Raw genomic sequence first — 21,544 nt, forward strand, 5'->3', positions numbered from 1 at the left:
AGGGAACACTCCCCAACTCATTTTATCAGGCCAGCATTACTTTGATGCCAAAACCAGACAAAGATGGTACAATAAAAGAAAGCATATGGAACAATATATCTCATGAACACAGATGCAAAAATTCTCAACAAAATATTGGCAAATATCCAGCAGTACATAAGTACATGAAGAGATGCTCAGTATCATTGATGATTAGAGAAATGCAAATTAAACCCTGAAGAGATATAACTACATACCTAGAGTGGCAAAATAGAATGGTGAAAATTTAAAACTACAGGCAATACCAAGTGCTCAGGATGATGCAAAGCAATTGGGACTCTCATATATTGCCAGTTTGGAAGGCCAAGTTGCACACCTACTCTGCGAAACCACTTGGCAGTTTCTTATAAAGCTAAACACACACTTAGCTTGTGACCCAACAATCATACTTCTAGGGAATTAACCCAAGTGAACAGAAAACGTATGTTCACACAAAAACCTGTACATGAATGTTTATAGCAGCTGTACTCGTAATCATAAATACCTAGAAACAATCCAAATGTCTTTCGATGGATAAATGGGTAAATAAACTGTGGTACATCCCTATGGAATACTACTCAATTTAGCAATAAAAAAGAATGACCTACTGACACACCCAGCAACTTGGATGAATCTTGAAGTTGTTATGACGAGTGAAAGAAGCCATTCTCAAAAGTTCTACGTACTGCATGATTCAATTTAAATGAAATTCTATGAAGAATTTTATATGAAAAACTAAAATGATAGTGATGGAGACAAATCAGTGTTTTCCAGCAGTGAGAGGTTAGTGAAGACAATGTTGTAATTTTTTTCCCATCCAAGTTCATGAACTACTTTGGGAGAGGGTCTTTGGGCTCTAGGTTAAAAACCATTCTGTGTTATATACTGTGTAGAAAAGTGTCTCTTTTTTGTTTATCCTTCTATGCCCTGAGCCTAGTAGAGTGGACTGGCATACAGTAGGCATTCAGTTATTTGGAGAATAAATAAATGAATGAACGAACTACGAAATGACTTATTAAACATAAAACGATGCATTGAGAGACTCTAAAGACTTTAAGAAAAATGGACATATTTTGTTTAACCCAACATATGCTCACTTTTGATAACTATGCCCTGGACCCTCTCCAAAGACTCTCCTGTCTTGTGTTGTGGTACTTGCATTGTTTCTGAGCATCTCCTGCTTCCATCGTGTAGAGGGACCACAGTTAAATATACAAGTCCTTTCTCCAGAATTATGCAGCTGATGTCATCAAAATGGTAAATAACTGTCCAAAAAAGGTACACATGGGAACTTCCCTGGTGGCGCAGTGGTTAAGAATCCGCCTGCCAATGCAGGGGACACGGGTTCGAGCCCTGGTCCAGGAAGATCCCACATGCCACGGAGCAACTAAGCCTGTGCGCCACAACTGCTGAGCCTGTGCTCTAGAGCCCACGAGCCACAACTACTGAAGCCCGTGTGCCTAGAGCCCTTGCTCTGCAACAAGAGAAGCCACTGCAATGAGAAGCCCATGCACCGCAATGGAGAGTAGCCCCTGCTCGCTGCAACTAGAGAGAGCCCACGTGCAGCAACGAAGACCCAACACCGCCAAAAATAAATAAGTAAATAAATTAGTTACTTTTTTTTAAAGTACACATGGGAATTGGTGTTTGAGATTTCTTGTGCCCTGTAGGGCAAGACTTGGTAGGTGCAGTGTTGAGACAATATGCAAATGGGAATCATTCAGGCTTAACAGGGAGTCTCGGGTGAGGGGCAGAACTGAGCAAGCACACATGGTACTTTGCATGAGGGGTTCCAATGGGGAATTTAAGGAGACCTGAAAGCTAAAGTTGGAATTGGAACTGGAGAGCCCTTCTGCTCAGCCAGTAGCAGGGGCTGGTAGAGAACTCAATCACCAGAAGGTTCTGGAAAAGTTGCACAGACTGGATGAGTTGCTACACATCACTGACCCTATCATGTACCAACACTCTCCTTGGTGATCATAGACCTGAATAAAAGATTGGGAGAGGCTAATACCTCATTTCATTAAGTCAAGTCTAAGATGCCCTTGATTGTAAGCTCTACCATCATTTTATGCACCAATGAGAAAGGAAAAACACTTCCAATAGACTATGACAAGTGCCTTTAACAACATTCCTGAGGGACATATGAATCAATCACATCAGATTCCTTTGAAATTAATCTTCATCTCTTCTGAAGGATTTGGCAATGAAGCAAATATTTTGTTAATAGAAAGTAACACAGCTTCCCTGACTTTGTGGGTATCTTCCTGTGGTTTCTAAGGCACTTGGTTGTTCCTTTACAAGAAAATGTGGACTTATGATCATTCCTCTATGACAAGTACTCTTCACTAATATCACATTGACATCCTACTGCTTGGCTTTTGTGCCTTTCTGAGTACAAAATAGCTTGTCATTTCAATGCTGAATCATAGTGAAAAATTTTTTGAGGACATTCTGAATGACAGTTAAGTGCACAAGTTAACAGATGCACATACCTCAGCTGAAGTGAGGACAGTGTAAACAGCTATGACCAAGTGAATGCATACACAAAGGCCATGGTTTTCATGTCATGACCGCCAGGTGGCTGATGGCTTTTGAAAGGCACCATTGACTCAGATGCACCGGATTCCAGAGATGTTAAATTTTGCAAAACTGTATAACTTAGAATCAGTAGAAAACAGCAATTCTGTTAGATTCCATGATTTGGGAGAGTTCTGCCCCTAAGACATGTTTCTTCTTTTAAAATTTATTTTATTGAAGTACAGTTGATTTACAATGCTGTGTTAATTTCTACTGTACAGCAAAGTGATTCAGTTATATATATATATATTCTTTTTCATATTCTTTTCCATTATGGTTTATCACAGCATATTGAACATAGTTCCCTCTGGAATACAGTAGGACCTTGTTTATCCATTCTGTATATAATAGTTTGCATCTGCTAACCCCAAACTCCCAATCCATCCCTCCCCCACCTTCCCTCCCCCTTGGCAACCACAAGTCTATTCTCTATGTCTGTGAGATTGTTTCTGTTTTGTAGATAAGTTCATTTGTGTCATATTTTAGATTCCACATATAAGTGAGATCATATGATAGTTATCTTTCTCTTTCTGACTGACTTAGTAAGATAATGTCTAGGTCCATTCATATTGCTGCAAATCACATTATTTCATTCTTTTTATGGCTGAGTAATATTCCATTGTGTGTGTGTGTGTGTGTGTGTGTGTGTATATATATATATATGTGTGTGTATACCACATCTTCTTTATCCATTCATCTGTCGATGGACATTTAGGCTGTTTCCCTGTAAGACACATTTCTTGAATGTCCTCTGCCAGAAAATGTTCTAGGGCTACAGTGGAAGACAGGCTAGATGACTCCCTTGACCACATGGAGCTCACGTTAAGTAGGGAGAGCAGACAATAAATGAATAAACAGAAAAATAATCACATTTGTAAAGCGCAACGAAGGAAATAAATGGGGGTGGGTTGAGATGGAGACTCAGAGTGGGGTGTGGATAGGGTGTATCCTGCATTTGTGATGAGCTCTCTGAGAACTTGCTGAGTTCCAGCTAAGTCAACATTTGCATTTTGGTCTCTGAGAGTCACTGATAGCCTGCAGGGTGATCAAGTGTTTCGAGGTTTGCCTGGGACAGAGTGGTCTCCTGGGATGTGGGAATTTCAGTCCTAGGGCGAGCATTCCCAGGCAAGGCTGCTCACCGGATAGAACCCAATAGGGGTTCTAACTCTGTTTCCTTTTAGTTTAATATTTGCATTACTATTTGCATGTCTAAGTTTTATACTAAACCTACAACTGTGGCTTTTATTTTCGTTCACTTCCATCTCTCCTGTTTTCATAGAAAGAGGTTAATTTGACAAACATGACTTAAATCTTATAGTTACTAAATCCATTCCATTCAGTCACTCAAAAACACTGATTAAGTTCCTACTTAAAGCCCTGTAGGGGGCTACAATGATAGGTCAAGGTGGCCGCCAGGGGTGAAAAGACCTGTCCACAAATGGCTAGAGGAAGATAAGGTGGTAGCCTAAGAGAGCATCCACCACAGTCTCCAGAGGTTCAGAGAAGGTGGTTGGCTGGTAAAGCAGAGATGAGGAGGGCAGGGAAAGGTACTCTCAGTTTGTAATTTTATTTTACTTTGGATAAACAATACAAACCAACATCTCTGAAGAAAAGTAATTTTCTTTGCCTTTGAAATGAGTTAATGGCAAAAACAACTCCATTCTTTCATGTTAGGAATCATTTTGGTGTAGCTTTCTGTTTTTCAATTAAAAGGCTAGCTGAACTCTGGATTGCAAATGCTTTCATGACTATTGGAAATATATATATATATATATATTTTTCTTTATAAAACAATGAAACATATATTCTTGGCTTTCCCTTCCAGCAAGGGGCCCTCACATGGAGAAGTCATTTTCGTGTCTGTATACAAATGGGGTAATTAGGTTGTCAGCGATATTACAATCCTTATTAGTTTTCACAAACCCTCAGTGAACTTCATGTTTGATCTCTGCCTTCAGTTCAGGGTTGACATGTAATGACTCACACACCTGCTGGAATATTCCAAAACTACTGTATGAGTCCTTTGCTTCCCTCTTACCCCTCTGCATCTCGTTTTCCCATCATAGCTCATAAACATAGTCTTTAACGACTCATAGCATCCAATGCCATGACCAGACTTAGAAGCGTTCTAGTCTGAATGAAGCAATCAAACTCTCCACTTGATCACTCCTGTTTATTGTTATTTTTTTAAAGATGATAGTTGTCAGATGGAAATGGGGGTGTTAATGCCTTATCCCATTCTAAAAGTTTTGCTCAGATAGGCCAAGAAAAGAGAATGTAAGTGTGAGAGTGTGTGTGTCTGCGCTTGAAGCAATCGCTTAGAGAAGACCAAAAAACCTTAAAGTAAAATTTGGAATCAACATTTAAATTAGGTATGCTTTACAGACTGATGTTATTTGAAATCTGAAAGCTGATGTCAAAAATAGATTTCCCTTTCTTTCCAGAGTGTGGCAAAAAATAACCACATGCCTTCTTGGACTCCTGACTCTCACCCCAAAGGGTTTTCTTGTATAGGAACCAACAATTCCTTGGATGGAAACGCTGGATAGGCTAGTCATTATTTTGAGATTCAGAAGATTGCAGATTCTTGGCAGACCTCGGTTGTTTTTCTAGTAGTAGGCAAGTGGTTGGACAAAAAGCAAGAAACGGATCCATGTTGCTGGCTTTGGGTTCTTTGAACAAATGAGACAGGTGAGTAGCTGCCTTGCTCATCGCCCCTCTTTGTTTGGAGAGGAAAGGTCGTGGTGGCTCCGATCCTGCCGTGGGATTTTGGTTTCCTGGAAACAATGGGTCCCTTCCCCTTTGCCTTTGGGGTTACCGGGCAGTTGAGGAAGACCTAAGCGATGTCTGCCTTTGCCAGCACAGCTCATGGAGGGGTTAGAAATAGTAGGATTGCTTGTGGAGGGAGAACAATCACTCCATTGTCAGATTTTTTTTTTTCTCCTCACTCTTCATCCAAAAGCTGGGTTGCTTTGTAGCGCAGTTGGAGATACTGTGTTGAGAAGCCTTTGCTCATGGCAACGTTTCCTGTCTTCGTTTTCTGCTGCTTCTTGCATTGGAAAATTCCATGCTTTAACACTGGGATTATATGTCACCATTGCTGAAATCATAGACAGAGTCCACTTAATTGGCTGCAAGCATGAGAGATAGCCAGAGAGAATGGGAGAGCGTTCCCTTGTATAAAGAGAGAATTCAACGAGGTCAGTGAACCAAAGAACCAGCAGGTCACAAACCCTCAGGGGGTCATGAAAATCTTCCCGGGTTTCCTGTCTTTAGAAGCAAAAATGATGCCTGTTAAATTTTTTTTTTTTTTTTTAAAGAAAACGTATTTAAGGTTGCCCATAATCGAGGTGGGTGAGGTATTTGAGGGCCCATTATTCTAATACTTTGTATATTTTTGAAAATTTCAGTGAGAGCAAGTTTTTAGAAAGTATGTAAATACTTCTATTTTTCATCTCAGAACGAGCTCAGAGCCCGCTGGTGGGTATCATGTACACATGCGCGGCAGGGAGGGGGGCTCGACTGAGCATGCTCGCTCTGGAGTGGCCTCGGCCGATTTCACGGGGAGCTGAATCCCCCGCTCCCACCCCAAGGCTTCTAACGGAGGTATTGATACGGTTTCCAATGGCCTTTATTCTTCGCCATATGTTCTTTGGTCCATATCCTGAATGGATCATTTGTTAAAGACTAGAAGCATTAGCAACACATGCTGAAATTCACGTTAATAATTCAGTAAATTGCCTGACGATAATGTTCACTTTATCTAAAGATGGTCTTTTTTGCGTCAAAATCTGCCCCTCTGAAGAGGCCCCTGGACCTCAGCAACAGTGTTACAGAAAGAAAAGACAGTGACAATTATGTCTAAATGTGGTTTTCACTTAATCAAAACAAACGGTCATACAGAAGTGATTATAAATAGCAACTAGTTGATTTTTTTAAGCACAAAATATAAGAATTTCAGGCATGAGGTCACGAAAGCAAGTTTTGATGCTCCAAACCTATATTTTAATGTGAGTGTCAAACAGCTAACACAAAGTAACTCTTTTATTGACTTCCTCCTGTATCTGATGGCCTTGATGGTGATCATAAAACGTACTGTTTAGTCAGTGTTTCCTAGTGACACTGGGTGCAGAAATGGTACAAGTTTCTAGAAATAGGGCATGTAGGCACACTGGAAGGTTTCTGGGTTTTAGACACACTCTTGAAATCCAATGTTAATCCTCACATTTAATTAAATGTTTATGCTGAATATTAAAGATTATACTAATATGAGATTCATAATATATGTGGATAAAGTATAAACTTTTTTTTTTGACTCCTAGTTTCTTCTTTTTTTTTTTTTTTTGCGGTATGCGGGCCTCTCACTGTTGTGGCCTCTCCCGTTGCGGAGCACAGGCTCCGGACGCACAGGCCTAGTGGCCATGGCTCACGGGCTTAGTTGCTCCGCGGCATGTGGGATCTTCCCGGACCAGGGCACGAACCCGTGTCTCCTGCATCGGCAGGCGGATTCTCAACCACTGCGCCACCAGGGAAGCCCTAGTTTCTTCTTTTTGATGGTACACCATCTTAGACATCTTCTGTGCATGTCTCTCACCTTCTGGCCCACCTTTGACGCCAGCCGTTGCTGGGGAACCAGCTTTGTGCAGGTGTAACCAGGCGGTGCGTTGTTTCAGCTGCACCCTGTGTCTCCCTTTCAGCCCTGGCCTTCTCTGGGACGGTATCCTGATATACATGTGTGTGCGACCTGCAAGTTGTGAGGGTGTCAGCACTTCATGTGACAACGCTCCGAAAGGGAATAGGAGTCTATGGGTTAATGCTTCTCTTTTTCTTCCATCGGGCTGAAAATTCTGATGTGCATTCTACACAGCTTCTTAGAGGGTCCTCGCCAGAGATGTGATGGATCACATGGCCACCTTATCTCCCCCCTTCCCCCCTTCCCTCCCTCCTGCCTTTGACTCCTGTCTGCTGGGATCACTCTCCAAAGTAACTTTCCTTTACAAAAGCTCTGCTTTCTGTGGGGAACCCGGGGTACAGTAAGATGCTAGGATACACTAGAATGAAGACAGAAGACAAATTGCTAAGGGATTGGTTGGGTTCTCTATGTCTGTGAATGGGGTTCAAAGAGAAGTCTGGGAAACCCTGCACCAGATGGCCACTGGAATCATGGCATGTAAAATTAGAATTGTCAGGTCCCCATCCAGCTTTAACGGGTCCATGAGTGCCTGAGTCTTACATGAAGAACAGTAGGAGAAGATCCCCAAGCCTTGTCAAGCCTGTTGAACAGCTGTATGTGTGACATCGAGGAGAAGCAGAGAACAAAACCAAACAGAGCAGAAACATTCTCTGAAACTGGAGGAGACCCAGTCAGGGAGGGCGTCTTTGCTTCTGTCGTGATCCCTTCCAGGGAAGAGTGGCCTTTGCATCAGCCAGATTTGTTGTTACCTCCCTGTACCTGTATGATCTAATACAGTACTTCTGACCCCTGGATGAGACCGTCTTTTTCTGAAGGCACATTTCCACATGAGGGAGGTTAAAAATTCCACTTCTTGGATCCCACCCCAGATCTTCAGCAATCTGTTCTGATAAGCCTTCCAAGTGATTCTGATGCCGGCTCACGATTGAAAACCACGGCCCCGGGTCTTTCCCCTCACACCCCGGCTTTCGAACTTTGGTGGTCTTCAATATTGATTTCACACTCCTTCCCAGAGAATGGGCTTAGGGAACACGAGATTACTTGATTAGCCAAGAGATCACAAAGGGGTGAGGACTGTGTAGGCAGCTACCCAACTTACAGATTATGTTCTGGACTCGGGAAGTCAGCTGCTTGGAATATGAGGTGCCTTCCTGGGAGTGATAGATATGTTCCCATGCCAGCGTATTTAATCCTGAATCCAGCTGAAATATTGCTGCATCACAATGAAACAGGGCAGGTCGCGATGCACCTGTAGAATTAGAAACCGATCAAAACCGAATAAGGCAGTAAATGAAACAGGGATAGTATTTTCTTTATGCTCATACTGGCGGTGGAAGGAAAGGTTGATTTGGAGGCGGATGCAGAGGTAAACGGGGGTTTGTCAAGATTATGACGGAGTGGCTGGCCTTTCTCTTTAGAATGTCATGAGACTATTTCCTTTCGTTAGATTTGTCTTCAACGTGGTTCTGGACTGTTAATTTCTCTTATTCTGAAGTCACATTTCTCACGAGGAGGGAGATAAAGAATGCCGAGACAAGTTGGCAAGAGTTGAAAAGGAGAGGGGAAGAGTAAGGGAATCAAAGGGAATGTGGGCTTGTCTTTTATTAACACGAGCGTCAACGGAGACAAAATTAACTTGTGAGCAGTGAGAGATGGATGGGCAGAGAGAAGACAGAAAACAGGCAAACTGACCACACAGTCTGGGAGCTCCTGTTCTGGACGTGTTCCCTCCCGTCATATCGTCCTTAGAATTGGCCCTCCATGATCACATGTCATGTCATGTTGTTCCCTCTCTGGCCGCAGATGGGCGGCTGACCAGAGGCCTTGACTACTGGTATGTCCTCAAATCAAATGCTTCTAGCTAGGTTTCCTGCGGTGGCTACAGTACTTTCTTTGGGGGTTCCATATCCATTTATTAACCATTCTATGTTTGTACCATACAAATTATCCCGGCCGATGGTTGAATGGCTGGACTTGGGGAAGTGTGGTAGCCCTAATCGAATTAATTAATTGAGTAGTATTGCCTGACAAATGGCTCTGTATACCAAAGAGGGATTGAGACTTAATTACTGATGTCATTTATCTCTCTGTTTGCACCCCGACAATAAGTGACTCGTTTCTCATTAACGGTAGGTCATCTTCCAAAAGGAAGAAGAGAGGCCAAAATATCAGGGAGGGAGAAAAATATCGATGTGTTTGTTCCCCACCTCATTATCCTGATAAATCATAACAGACTCTGTTAATTAACTGGGCAGCTTCAACTGGCTGACTCCTGTCCAGCAATTACCTCAGAGACAAACACCACTGGGCGAGCGTTTCCTTCCCTTGGGAGGACGTGAAAGGAAGTCTGTAACAAAGGAAGGGATCGTTTCCCCCCGCCATGCTGGGGGGATCACAGTTGTCAAGGCGAATTTCTGGACCGAAGGGCTGGAGCTGTTTCAGGCGTGTCCCATTATGGGGACGGCGGGGTGTCTGACGCTGCCCTCCTAATATAAGGCTTAGGTCATTGTCCCCGGTGCCTCCAATCCCCCGGGAAGATCAGAGCCTAATTAAACAGGGGAACAGGTGTAAGAAGGCCTGATTTAATCCGGCCAAATTAATTGCTGAGATTGGGCTTGCATTTGGTAACTGGAAACAGTGAATTAACTACAGCTGGAATACAGCTAATCCCTCAGTATTGCTGTGTCTGTGTATAAAACAGACTGGACTCACCGGGAACACAAACAAAGGGATTTGAAGTAAAGGTACAATGCATCCTTGCCTGGGAAAGGCTGGACATGAGCCTGGCCGCAGACGGTGGCCGTAAGTCTCGGACTGTGGTGCCTAGGGCAGCCCTGGTTTATACCTGTTCCCCTGCAAAAGTATCAGCGGTGCCCCCCTTTCATTCTTATAGAACATCCCAGTTTGGACTATAAATAAATAGCTACCGCACTTCAATGTCAGTGGTAAGCTGCCTTTTATTCCTCTACCCGAAGAGTGATGTTATAAGTTGAATTGTGTTCCCCCAAAAGATGTTGAAGTCCTAACCCTTGTACCTGTGAAAGTGACCTTATTGGGAGATTAGGGTCTTTGTAGATGACCAGCTTAAGATGAGGTCATCTGGGTGGACCCACATCCTTATATGACTGGTGTCCTTATAAAAAGGGGAAATTGGGACAGAGACAGACGTGCACACTGGGAGAATGCCATGTGACGATAGAGGCAGAGACTGGGGTGATCTTCTACAAGCAAGGGGTGCCGAAGGTGTCCGGCAAACCACCAGAAGCTAAGGGACAGGCCTGGGGCAGCACCTTCCTTGTGGTCCTCAGAAGGAACCAACCCTGGGGACACCTTGATCTCAGACTTCCGGCTTCCAGAACGGTGAGCCAATCCATTGCTTCTGTTCTAAGCCATCCATCTGTGGTATGTTGTTATGGCAGCTCTTGCAAATGAATTCAAGTGGGTACTGGTTTCAAAGCATCTGAAAACCCTCTCATTGTTCTTAGTGTTTACAGTTCATAGACATGAGCTGTCTTGGTGGCAAAGGCTGGATGCAGCTCTAGGCTGAGAAGTTGGTCAGTGAACAAGCACCGATTTCTCAGGGCGAGGTGCTGGGGAGACGGTGAGGGAGACAGAGCCGGTTCCTGGCCTCTGGGAGCCAGCAGTCTGGTCTTGGGCAAGAGGGAGCAAGAAGTGTACCCTGCATGTCCAGAGAAATCCAGCAGCAGGAGCGGAGAGAGGACCCGGGGGAGGGCTAAGCTCTTCTTCATCTCAGCATTCACCACCTGATGCATCACAGATTTAAGGCACACTTACCTGTACCAGACCCCGAGCTAGGGGCTGGGGGGTTCCAACGGCAGAGCCCAACATGTGAACAGGCAACCAAGCAGTGGACCACCCAGGGCTGGGGAAAGAGGTGGGAACAGCCGGAGAGAATAAAGCCATGACTTTGGTCAGGAGAGCTCAGAGCAGTGGAGGAGGCTGCCTCTGAGATGAATCTTCAGGAAAAGCTTCATGCAGTGGCTAGAAGCAGAGATGGGAGAAACCGAAAGTATTAATCCCGGGCTCAGAAGAGGAGGACTCTTTGGTCCTGGATCTCTCTGGCCAGTAGTTTTCAGGTGACTGAACTTGGAGAGGTCACATGTCACATCCAGAAACACGAATTCTTTCTAAGTGTAGAATTTGGGTCGCTGCTTGTCTAGGTTACATTCAGGGACATGGCAGGACATTTCAGAACATTCCACAGAACACCTTTGCGATGGTTCCTTGTCCCTGAGGCCTCATGCCCCACATCCTTGCACCCGGATTCCCAGGACGTATGATGGACGCCATCTTGAATTTAGGTTTTCGTCCCCTTGGCCAGAGTCTGAGGAAATAATTGAATCTATAGACTCAGTCCACACTGTGCCTGTATGTTTGAACTCTTAGCTTTGGCAGTTCTAGTGCAGCCCAGTCAAAAGGGGTCATTGAGAGTGCCATATTCAAGGTGGATTTCTAGATTGGATATTAAAGGCACTGTTTGTCTTCTCTAGTTGACTCCAATTATCTGTTTCTGGTGGGCCCAGGACAAAAAGTTTTGGTAAGGAAGAACTGGACTCCAATTTTGTAGGCATGGCATTTATTATGTAAGCATACAGGTCTGCATTTCAAAATGAAAAAAACAATAATTAAAGTGTCTCTAGGCTTCTCGTGTCCAAATCACTCTTGCAAAACCACCGTTGGATGAGCTTTAAGTGTCAAAAATCAGAAACATGTGGATTTAATTTCCTTTGAAATACACCAGGGGGACAAGGGGTGGTGGAGCTTGGCAGCCGGCTTCTTAGGGTTTGCCAAACCCCAAACATCTCACACTGTGAGAGCCGTCCTGCCCCCCCCTCCAAGCAGTCTCATCTGGCCGGTCCAGCCACTGCATTTCTTGCTGTACCATCTAGGTTTTCTCTAACCATTAGGCCATTCTCTTGGTCCATTTTAGCTGCCAGAAGGATGCTTTTAACACCACCCACATGCTTAACAGGACTTTGGAAGAGGGACCAATCCTGCAATGAGGTGTCAGGTTGGCTCTGGTCTTATCTGGACCAACAGGCCATCTTTGCAGCCATTACTGTGATTTTAAACTCCAAAGCGACTGTGAGAGAGGTTTTCCAGCTTAGTTTCTGGATGGGAAAATATTTTGCTTTTATGGAGGATGATGCTATCAGGTCCCAAATGTATTAGGTTTCCCTATCATCCAACACTTACGTATATCATGTAAAACATGTACATACTCTGCAAAGACCACAGCCATCCCTAACATTAGGCTCCATGGTAAATATGAGCCCACAAACCTCTTGGGGAAATAAAGAATTTTCCCTTCAGGGAGAGGAGCCCCACGGTCTAGTAGGTCTGATGTCTCCCTGAAACCCCCAGATCCTGGCCTACTAATTTAACAGTGAAGATGTGCTGACAAGGTCTGTGTTATTTTTCTTTCTTGATATTAATGCCTCTCTTTTTCCTCCTATATGTTCTATGTCCAACAGTCTCTTTTGCCTAAAATAATAATAAACATTAAATGTAAAAGACAAATCGAACCTTTAAAAAGTACCTTTTTGCATCCAAAACAGCTAATGCTTTGGTGCCTGCTATGTGTCATGTACGTACATATGCTGACTCTTTCACTACCCCCATCTTCCCAGAGAGGCATTGGAGGCAGCCCCGGAGAGATGCGAGTAACCTACAAACCACACAGCCAGCAAGTAACAAAGCTAGAGCTTGGCCTTGGGCTGTTGGGCTCCAGAAACGGGCATTCTTTTCAGTACTCATGCTGCCTTTTACTCCATTGTGATGGTTCATTTTATGCGTCAACCTGACTGGCCCACGGGGTGCCCAGACATTTGGTCAAACACTATTCTGAGTGTTTCTGAGCGGGTGTTTTTGCATGAGATCAACATTTAAATCGGTAGACTGAGTAAGAAGAGTGCCCTCACCGGTAGGAATGGGCCTCATCCAATCAGCTGAAGGCCTGAATAAAGAGGCTGGTCCTGCTCTGAGTAAGAGAGAACTCCTCCTGCCCGACTGCTTGAGCTGGGACATCAGCTCTGTCCTGCCTTTGGACCTGAACTGAAACATCAACTCTTCCTGGGTATTGACCCTACCGGCCTTCAGGCTGGAACTTCACCACTGGCTCTCCTGGTTCTCAGGCCTTTGGACTTACACTAGAGCTACACCATGGGCATTCTTGGGTCTCCAGCTTGCCAACTCAGCCTGCAGGTCTTGTGGCTTGTCAGCCTCTATAATCACAGGAGTCAATTCCTTATAATGTCTCTCTCTCCATCTCCATCTCTATCTCATCTTGCTTCTATTTTTCAGGAGGCCCCCAGCTACTCATTTCTTATTTGACCTACCAAACAATCCTGTGAGGTGCGTGGGTCAGGTACTGTCACCTGGAAAGTGAACATGAGTGCATGCAGGTTCACACGTCCACGCACACACATGTACGCAACACACTTCACATGTACTTTGGGACACAGATCAGAATCCAGGTCTGCTCATGCCTTTTCATCCCCAAGGCATCCACCTAGCAGCCATGGATGGCAAAGCTGGGTCACTTAGAGTCTTTTATCTCCAGACTCGTGACATAAAGTCCTTTTTTTTTTTTTTTTTTTTTTGCGGTACGCGGGCCTCTCACTGCTGTGGCCTCTCCCGTCGCGGAGCACAGGCTCCGGACGCGCAGGCTCAGCAGCCATGGCTCACGGGCCCAGCCGCTCCGCGGCACGTGGGATCTTCCCGGACCGGGGCACGAACCCGTGTCCCCTGCATCGGCAGGCGGACTCTCAACCACTGCGCCACCAGGGAAGCCCTCAAGTCCTCTTTTTATGCAGAAAGATCTGCCCCTGAGTACCAGCCTTACAAAGGAGCCACGGCAACTTTTTTGCTCTTTAAATTCCACACTGTAAATTCCAGCTACAGAAAACAGTGCAACAGGGGAGGAATCACACGTCCCAACTTCCCACCTGGACACACACAGTAAATACAGGGAAAGGATGCTGGAGAATAAAATCACTCTCTGAAAAACTTGAGTCCCAAGTGGGACATGGATATCTGACTAGTAGAATTTCTGTGTAGGCGAGGACAAACTCTCATTGTCTTTGTTAGTGGATGTAATCTCCAAGGCCATTCAATGTATCATAGCCTTGATACCGCTGTCACTTAGTGAGTACTCAGTCCGTTCTCTGTCAAGGCTTTCTGTTTTATCAAGCCAGCCTTGTCTCAGACTGAAGGAGAACTCGGGTTCTGCCCCCGCCCCCTCTTGCCTTTACAATGTCCATGCTGGCAGTTGAGCTGTTAAACCTAGAAGATGTATCCTGACTGTTCATTGAAGGGCAGATTTGGTGCAGGAATGTTTCATCATCTTCAACTGCTCTTATCAAGCGGTCAAAGGTTCAGGAGGCGGCAACTGTGGCCTTTGACTGCTGTTTCTAGGTAGCCGAGGGGAATTCTGTTCTGGGCTTCAGCAGCCGCAAGCTCCCTCTGCACAATCCTCTGACCCTCCCCCTTTCTCCAGCCTCCCACCCCAAGCATGTTTGTGTTGACACTTCTGCAGGAAATGGATGGATGGATGGTGGTGCACCCCCGTGAGGCATGCAACTCCCCTCACACACCTACCTCTGGTTCTGCAGGAGCCTAGAGGCTGGTGGCAGAGAAGGATGGCTGGATAGGAAGGGCTGGGACCCATACTGCAAAGATGGGAGAGGAGATGGGACCCGGCGCCTGCAAGCAGGGAGCTTTGGTTTGAATTCCTGACATCTGGCAGCTTCGCACCTGAGGACAATGGATGCAGGGATCCTGGAATAAGTGGATGGGATTCAGTTTGGCCAAGAGGACAGAAGAAAGTTCTCATCCTTTGAAAACCTCTCTGTCCCAACCCCTTAGTCCTAGAACAGTATCATTTTCAAAAGGTCTGCTTTGGGCTTCATACCGGGAACTCGTTGCTGTGAGCAGCCAAGAAGAAAAGAGCATTTTCCATTTAGAAAATTAGCCTCAAACTCTAGTTCTGCCTGAAGCCCAAAGCTCCTGACTTCCACCAGCTTCCCTCTAATGAATAATGGGTAGTTTTTCATACTTTGAAAATCACTGCTTTTTCCTCTGCCTGTTTAGTAAGCTCTTATAAGGGGGGTTGAACAAGAAACGCTGTCTCATGGAAGTGGTTTTATTTCCATGATACCCACATACAAGCTTGTTTTCAGAGTAACTCAAATGTGCTGGACAATGTACTCTGAATCGAGGGGGAAATGAAGACGACTGAAACATTTGCTTTGAGGAAAGAAACCAAGCAAAGAGATCTATTCATTCACATTGACCTTGGAGATAGATATCAAGTAATGCTGTTGTTCCGCCCTAATTATTTGCTGAGGGGCAAGCGGGGCTCCTGTTCCATGTGTTGTAGCTGTGATCCTCTCCCACGGGGAGCCTCAATGTCAGATGCTGTTCCCAAGCCGGCCGGGATGGCCCTGGCACTGCCTGGTCACATTCCATCTCGGTAGAGTTGGCCTTCAAGCCAGCCAGCCCTGGTGTCATTGGTAACAGCACAGAATAGCATATACCTGGCTGTATAAAACTGGTGGCTTTCTACCCGGTTCCCTTCTGGAATATTTGCAGCCTGCAAAGGGGTCTCATTGCACACTAGATGAACCTAGGTGGCCTTTAAAAATATTGATTCAAATTGAGATCACCTAAAAGAAAATGCAGATGCCTAGCCCCACCTCAGATCAACGGACTAGAATCACCTGGGAATGGGGCCTGGGCACGAGCATTTCAAAAATCTTCTCAGGTGGAAGCTTGTAAGGTGCCAGGGCCAAGAGCTCCTGAGCTTGAGACATGGAAGCTGTCTCTCGACTGTGTTTCCTGGGATCCTGGGTCTCTTGTGTCTGCAGATGGTGCTGTGATATTCGTCAGGCATAAGGGCCACTGAAGCGCACTCGTGTCCCTGGGATGGGGCTTCACTGGTTTCAGGTCCTATTAGGGAAACAGGCATTGTGAGGGCTAAGCCCACCTGGCAGGACACACACACACACACACACACACACACAAACACACACTCTTCCCAGGTTGAAAGGTCCCACATTGGTCACCTGGCTGGAAATGCAGGTTATCCAGTAACCATGGGAACTGTACTCTTGTGACCTCAACCTGTAATCTAGGGAATGTTTCTCACCCATATTTTGGTTTCTCATTGATGAAAAGGGTACTTATGTACCTTGCAAATTCAAAGCGTACATAGAAAGCTCGTGTGGCTATCTTAGGATCCAGCAAAGTAGGCTTCAGGGTAAGGAGTATAGACAGAGGTAAGGCCCCCAAAAGCTCCCTTCCCATCCCCTTCACCCACCCCACCCCACCCTCACTGCTTTGGCACTGGGTCCTTCAGACCCTGCGGTTCAGCTGCATCCACAGGGACAGGGATCTGGGTAGGGGTGCCTGGGGCCACCCCTCTGACCACGCCCTCCAGGACCTCTGACGTGTCATCGCCTCCCCAGACCCCCGCAGCTCCTGCATGCACGGCCCCGCTGCTCTGGATTCCTTCTCCCGCGTTTTCTTCCTCCTCTTATCCTCCAGGCCCTCGGCATCATCTCATCCAGGGGTTTAGCTTTTACAAAAGCAGGGAAGAATCTTTTCAACTGGCCCCTATCCCCGAAGCCAGGAAGCCTGAAGCTTGGCTACCAGCGGGAAATGGGTGTGGGTGGGGAAGAAGGGAACCAGGCTTAAATTCGTATTTTAACAGCCGATCCTGCCTGCCGTAATGTCTTGCCACTATATCCCCAGGTGCCCACCAGCGGCGCTCTTGGGTTTTGCTCTGGGCTGTTCCAGTCTCTGGGTCTCTGTTTGGACAAGAACTGCAGAGGTGATTGAGTTTCTTATCCGCCCTACCCCCTCTCACCCTGCCCCCAGCCCGCTCAGACTTTAACCTGTTTAAGGCAGCCCTCACTTTTCCCGGGGACCTCCCAGCTCACTCAGAAACCCCCTGTTGAATTGAGCAGAACTGAGTTATTCCCTCTGCAGCAGTGTATGCGTGTAGATTTGACTTGGGGACCAAATCTCCACTGGAGATGTTTGGTCCTGACCCTTCTCTGCTAAGGGAAGAGAGCTCTTCTTACTCAACAATACAGATGTATTCTGCCTTATGATGAAATTGCAATGCTGGGGCGACTAGGAACTCACTACTCAAAGTGAGTTCTGTGGACCAACAGCACTTCATCATCTGAGAGCTTCTTAGTGATGCAGATTCTCAGCTGACCCCAATCCTGTCGCATAAGAACCTGCATTTTAATAAGATCCCGGGTAATTTGTACACACATTAAAACGTAAGAAGCACTGCTCCAGAGCATTCAGGTCACGTTGATAAGGATGGAAACAGGATGCTTCCGTTGTTTAAAAACATTTTTTACGGGCTTCCCTGGTGGCGCAGTGGTTGAGAGTCCGCCTGCCGATGCAGGGGTCGCGGGTTCGTGCCCCGGTCTGGGAAGATCCCACGTGCCGCGGAGCGCCTGGGCCCGTGAGCCATGGCCGCTGAGCCTGCTCGCATACCGCAAAGAAAAAAAAAAAAAAAAGGAACAAAGGTATTGGTATAATTTCTTTCTATTTTGAATCTTTGCTACTTTAATAAGCAAAATTTCTTCATGATTGCTTTTCCTAATTGTGAAAAATGTTTGTTTGTTGCGGTACGCGGGCCTCTCAATGCTGTGGCCTCTCCCGTTGCGGGGCACAGGCTCCGGACGCGCAGGCTCAGCGGCCGTGGCTCACGGGCCCAGCCGCTCCGTGGCACGTGGGATCTTCCCGGACCGGGGCACGAACCCGTGTCCCCTGCATCGGCAGGTGGATTCTCAACCACTGCGCCACCAGGGAAACCCAATATCTTCATTACTTTTGTTACTAATACCTTCACTGGGAAGTTTTAGAACAATCCACAGAATTGTTCTCTAAGGGACCAATTTCATTTCTGTGACTTGATCTTGTTAAAATTTAGGTTGTGATGTAGCTTCAAGGATATATAGCCAAAAGGATTTTCAGACAGTGGTTTAGTTGTTGTTCTCGTCTTCTTCCTTAGTCACAGAACCCCAGTTTTGGGGGGAGGAGTGAGGTGCTTAGCTAAAAGTGTTTTCTGGACTCTTTGCAAATAGTGGTGGACAGTGCAATGTAAGCAGGCATCATTCAGAGGCATCTCCAGGAAAGCTCTTTATGAGGGGAATCAACTCGGTTGCCAACCCCCTTCTGACCTATGACTTCTGCTCCCCTCCCCCCTTTTATCTTGCCTGGACCTCTGATGGGATTTTGGAGACTCATCCCCCACTAACCTGATGTCAGCACTTTCTCCGTCCAGATTTGTCGTTATATGAGGAAAAAAATCCTAATTTGTTTTTAAGTTGTGGTGTCTCAGGAATGTGATATTTGCATCTGAACACAACTCCTAACTTACATGCAACCTAACTGTCCAAAAAGGGAGCTTTGGTTAATACCTTATCATTTATCCACGCAATGAAGTGCCATATGACAAAATCATGTTGAACTGTGGTTTCAAACGATTTCTAGTAGTGGACACCTCCTCCTTTGAACATTCAGGCTTTCATAGGATCCTAGTATCCAGAACTGGAAAAGTAGACTATTCTGGGTGCACCGAGGGTGGGAACTCATATCTTCTCTTCCACCTGCAAAATCTACTCTCCCTTCTGTGCGGCCCTGAAGCACCTTCACTAGTCTCTAGCATTTGAAAACCATTGCTATAGTATCTCTTCATCTACAAGAAAAAAATATGAGGTCTTGTTAAACAAAGAAAACAGTTTACCAATCAAATCATGGTATGATCCAATTTCATATTTAAAATATACTTTATATTTATATACTATATAAATAAACATACACACACACATATATATAGTAAATATATATATATACACTAATTTTCCCAGGCTTCACCGGTCTTTGGAAAAAATGAAGTCACATTAATCATAATGACCCAGAATCCCCTGGCTGGTGACCTCATTTGCATAATGGTAGCACCTTCCTCCCCAGTCTCCCCCAGTTCTCTCTGAGCGGGCTTAGGGGCGTTTCCTACCTAGTAGGACCATGAGCCCTACAATTCTCTCTCTGGCCTCTTGGTTTCCATTGTGTGCGGAGGTGCGCGGGGACAGTGCCAGCCCTCACGCTTGCCTCACACCTGCTGCACACGCTTGCCTTGGTCCTGTGCAGGGTGGGTCAGCTGCGTTCTGCAGGGAAGGAGGAAGATGAACTGGGGCTGTTCCACAGGGCTGAGCTGTGGTTCTGGGCAGGCTGGGGGCCAGTGGCCACGCCAGCAGTCACGCTGGCCTCATTTTCTACACGCTGGCTGACCCCATGCCCCCATGCATCTAGGACCAACCTCATAGCTCTCTCCACGCCCAGATGAGCTCATGGGGGCCCCCAAGCTCATCCTTTTCAGTCGGTCCCCCATAAGCGTGAAAGTACATGTACATGCATGCGAGTATTATTAAAGCAATGTAAATTAGAATTTAACATTTTAATGGTAATAATTCCCGAATGGCAAGATCAGGGTGCTTAAATGTTTAAAACAATTTTTTCCTGCTATTCTGGTAAAGGAGTGATACCAGCCATGAAGCCATCAGCCACTGCGGTCACCCCAGCGGTGCACCCTGAGGGGCATTCGGGTTGGAGAAGAACAGGATACTGGCCCCCGATAGTTAACATGCACATCAAAGGAGCGATTTCAATGAGCCCAGACTCTTGCATCTTCCCGTACATAGAAAAGCACCAAAATTATTAACTTGGATGTCTGTTTGTAATTAGCTGTAATCTTTTGATGTTCGACTATTTGTTTTTTCCAAGGATATGAAAACTCCTGTATATCCTGGCTCCCCCCTTACTTCTTCAGAACGGTTCCTCAGAGCCATCTGAGAGGCTGTCTCATGGGCTATAGTTCTCAGTAAGCACCGCGAATAAACCACAACTCCCAACTTTTAGGTTGTGTGGTGGTTGTTGTTGTTTTTTTTCCGTTGACACAAGAAAGGCTGAAGAAAGTCTGAAGACAATGCTTTCCAACAAAACCCAAACGTCACCTACTTTGGGGGCTTGGTGACCTGTTTTCTCTGGAGCACCAGTTCGCTGGGTGCCCTGCCCTGCGACGGGGGGGGGGGACTGGGCTTTGGGGACACAGGCTGACCACGCTGTATGGCAGGCCAGCGCTTCCTTTGGGGCAGCCCTGATTCTCACACCGACACATCACTGGCGGGTGGGCCGGGGCAGGAGGCCTCCAGTTTCAGTGAGGAGAGAGCATGATAAGAGTACAGATGCTGAGTCAGGGGCACCACAGAAAAGCCAAAACCTGTTCTAATTCCCATTAAATTCCACTCCATGCAGCCCTCCCTTCGGCTGCTAAAGGCGGATTTGCAGAAAGATTCACTCTCATGATGAGACTTTCAACTCTGGTGGAAACGAGATGAGGAGTTCAGGGACGCCTGCATGGCGGGACTCTGCTGGGTTGAGTTCCTTAGTGGTTTTCCTCGGAGGGAGCCCGTGTGGCACAGCTGATTCTGCTTGGAGAGCTGCACTTTCCCAGTGCCCTGTTGCAAGGGACAGAATTCCAGTCCCCCCCTCTCACTGTTAAAACAGAATAGCCCACGCCCTGTGGAGACGCCTGAATTTCTGTGTCATCCCCACTTCTGAGCCCTCCCAGTACTCACAGCTCCTCCTTCCTTGATTTTCAGAATAATCCCTTTGATGGTTGACTTCTCCTCTCCCTTCTTGTCATTGTCCTCTGTCCCCCAATTTCCCCTACTCCCTTCCACCCGGCAGTGCTGCAAATTGCTTAAAGCAACTTCAAAAACAACTTAGAAGGAGAAAAACAAATACCGTATGCTAACACATATATATGGAATCTAGGGGGAAAAAATGTCACGGATAGCCTAGGGGTAGGACGGGAAAAAAGACACAGACCTACTAGAGCATGGACTTGAGGGCATGGGGAGGGGGAAGGGTAAACTGTGACGAAGTGAGAGAGTGGCACGGACATATAGACACGACCAAATGTAAAACAGAGAGCTAGTGGGAAGCAGCCACATAGCACAGGGAGATCACCTCTGCGCTTTGTGACCACCTAGAGGGGTGGGATAGGGAGGGTGGGAGGGAGACACAAGAGGGAGGGGATATGGGGATATGTGTATATGTATAGCTGATTCACTTTGTCATACAGCAGAAACTAACACACCTTTGTAAAGCAATTATACTCCAATAAAGATGTTAAAAAAGAACCAC

At 46.0% G+C, this 21,544-nt stretch overlaps 1 protein-coding gene across 1 annotated transcript in view; it reads left to right on the forward strand.

The window, feature by feature from the left end:
- The first annotated feature begins 5,269 nt into the window (after nt 1–5,269).
- Nucleotides 5,270–21,544, forward strand: part of KCNE2 (potassium voltage-gated channel subfamily E regulatory subunit 2) — a 171,419-nt gene continuing 155,144 nt past the window's right edge. The window contains exon 1 of the mRNA XM_059064481.2: nt 5,270–5,289. The gene's annotated coding sequence lies outside the window, so the exon portion shown is untranslated. The remainder of the gene's footprint in view (nt 5,290–21,544) is intronic.

The sequence above is a fragment of the Kogia breviceps genome, chromosome 5 (assembly GCF_026419965.1).
Source record: "Kogia breviceps isolate mKogBre1 chromosome 5, mKogBre1 haplotype 1, whole genome shotgun sequence".
Classification (NCBI taxonomy): domain Eukaryota; kingdom Metazoa; phylum Chordata; class Mammalia; order Artiodactyla; family Physeteridae; genus Kogia; species Kogia breviceps.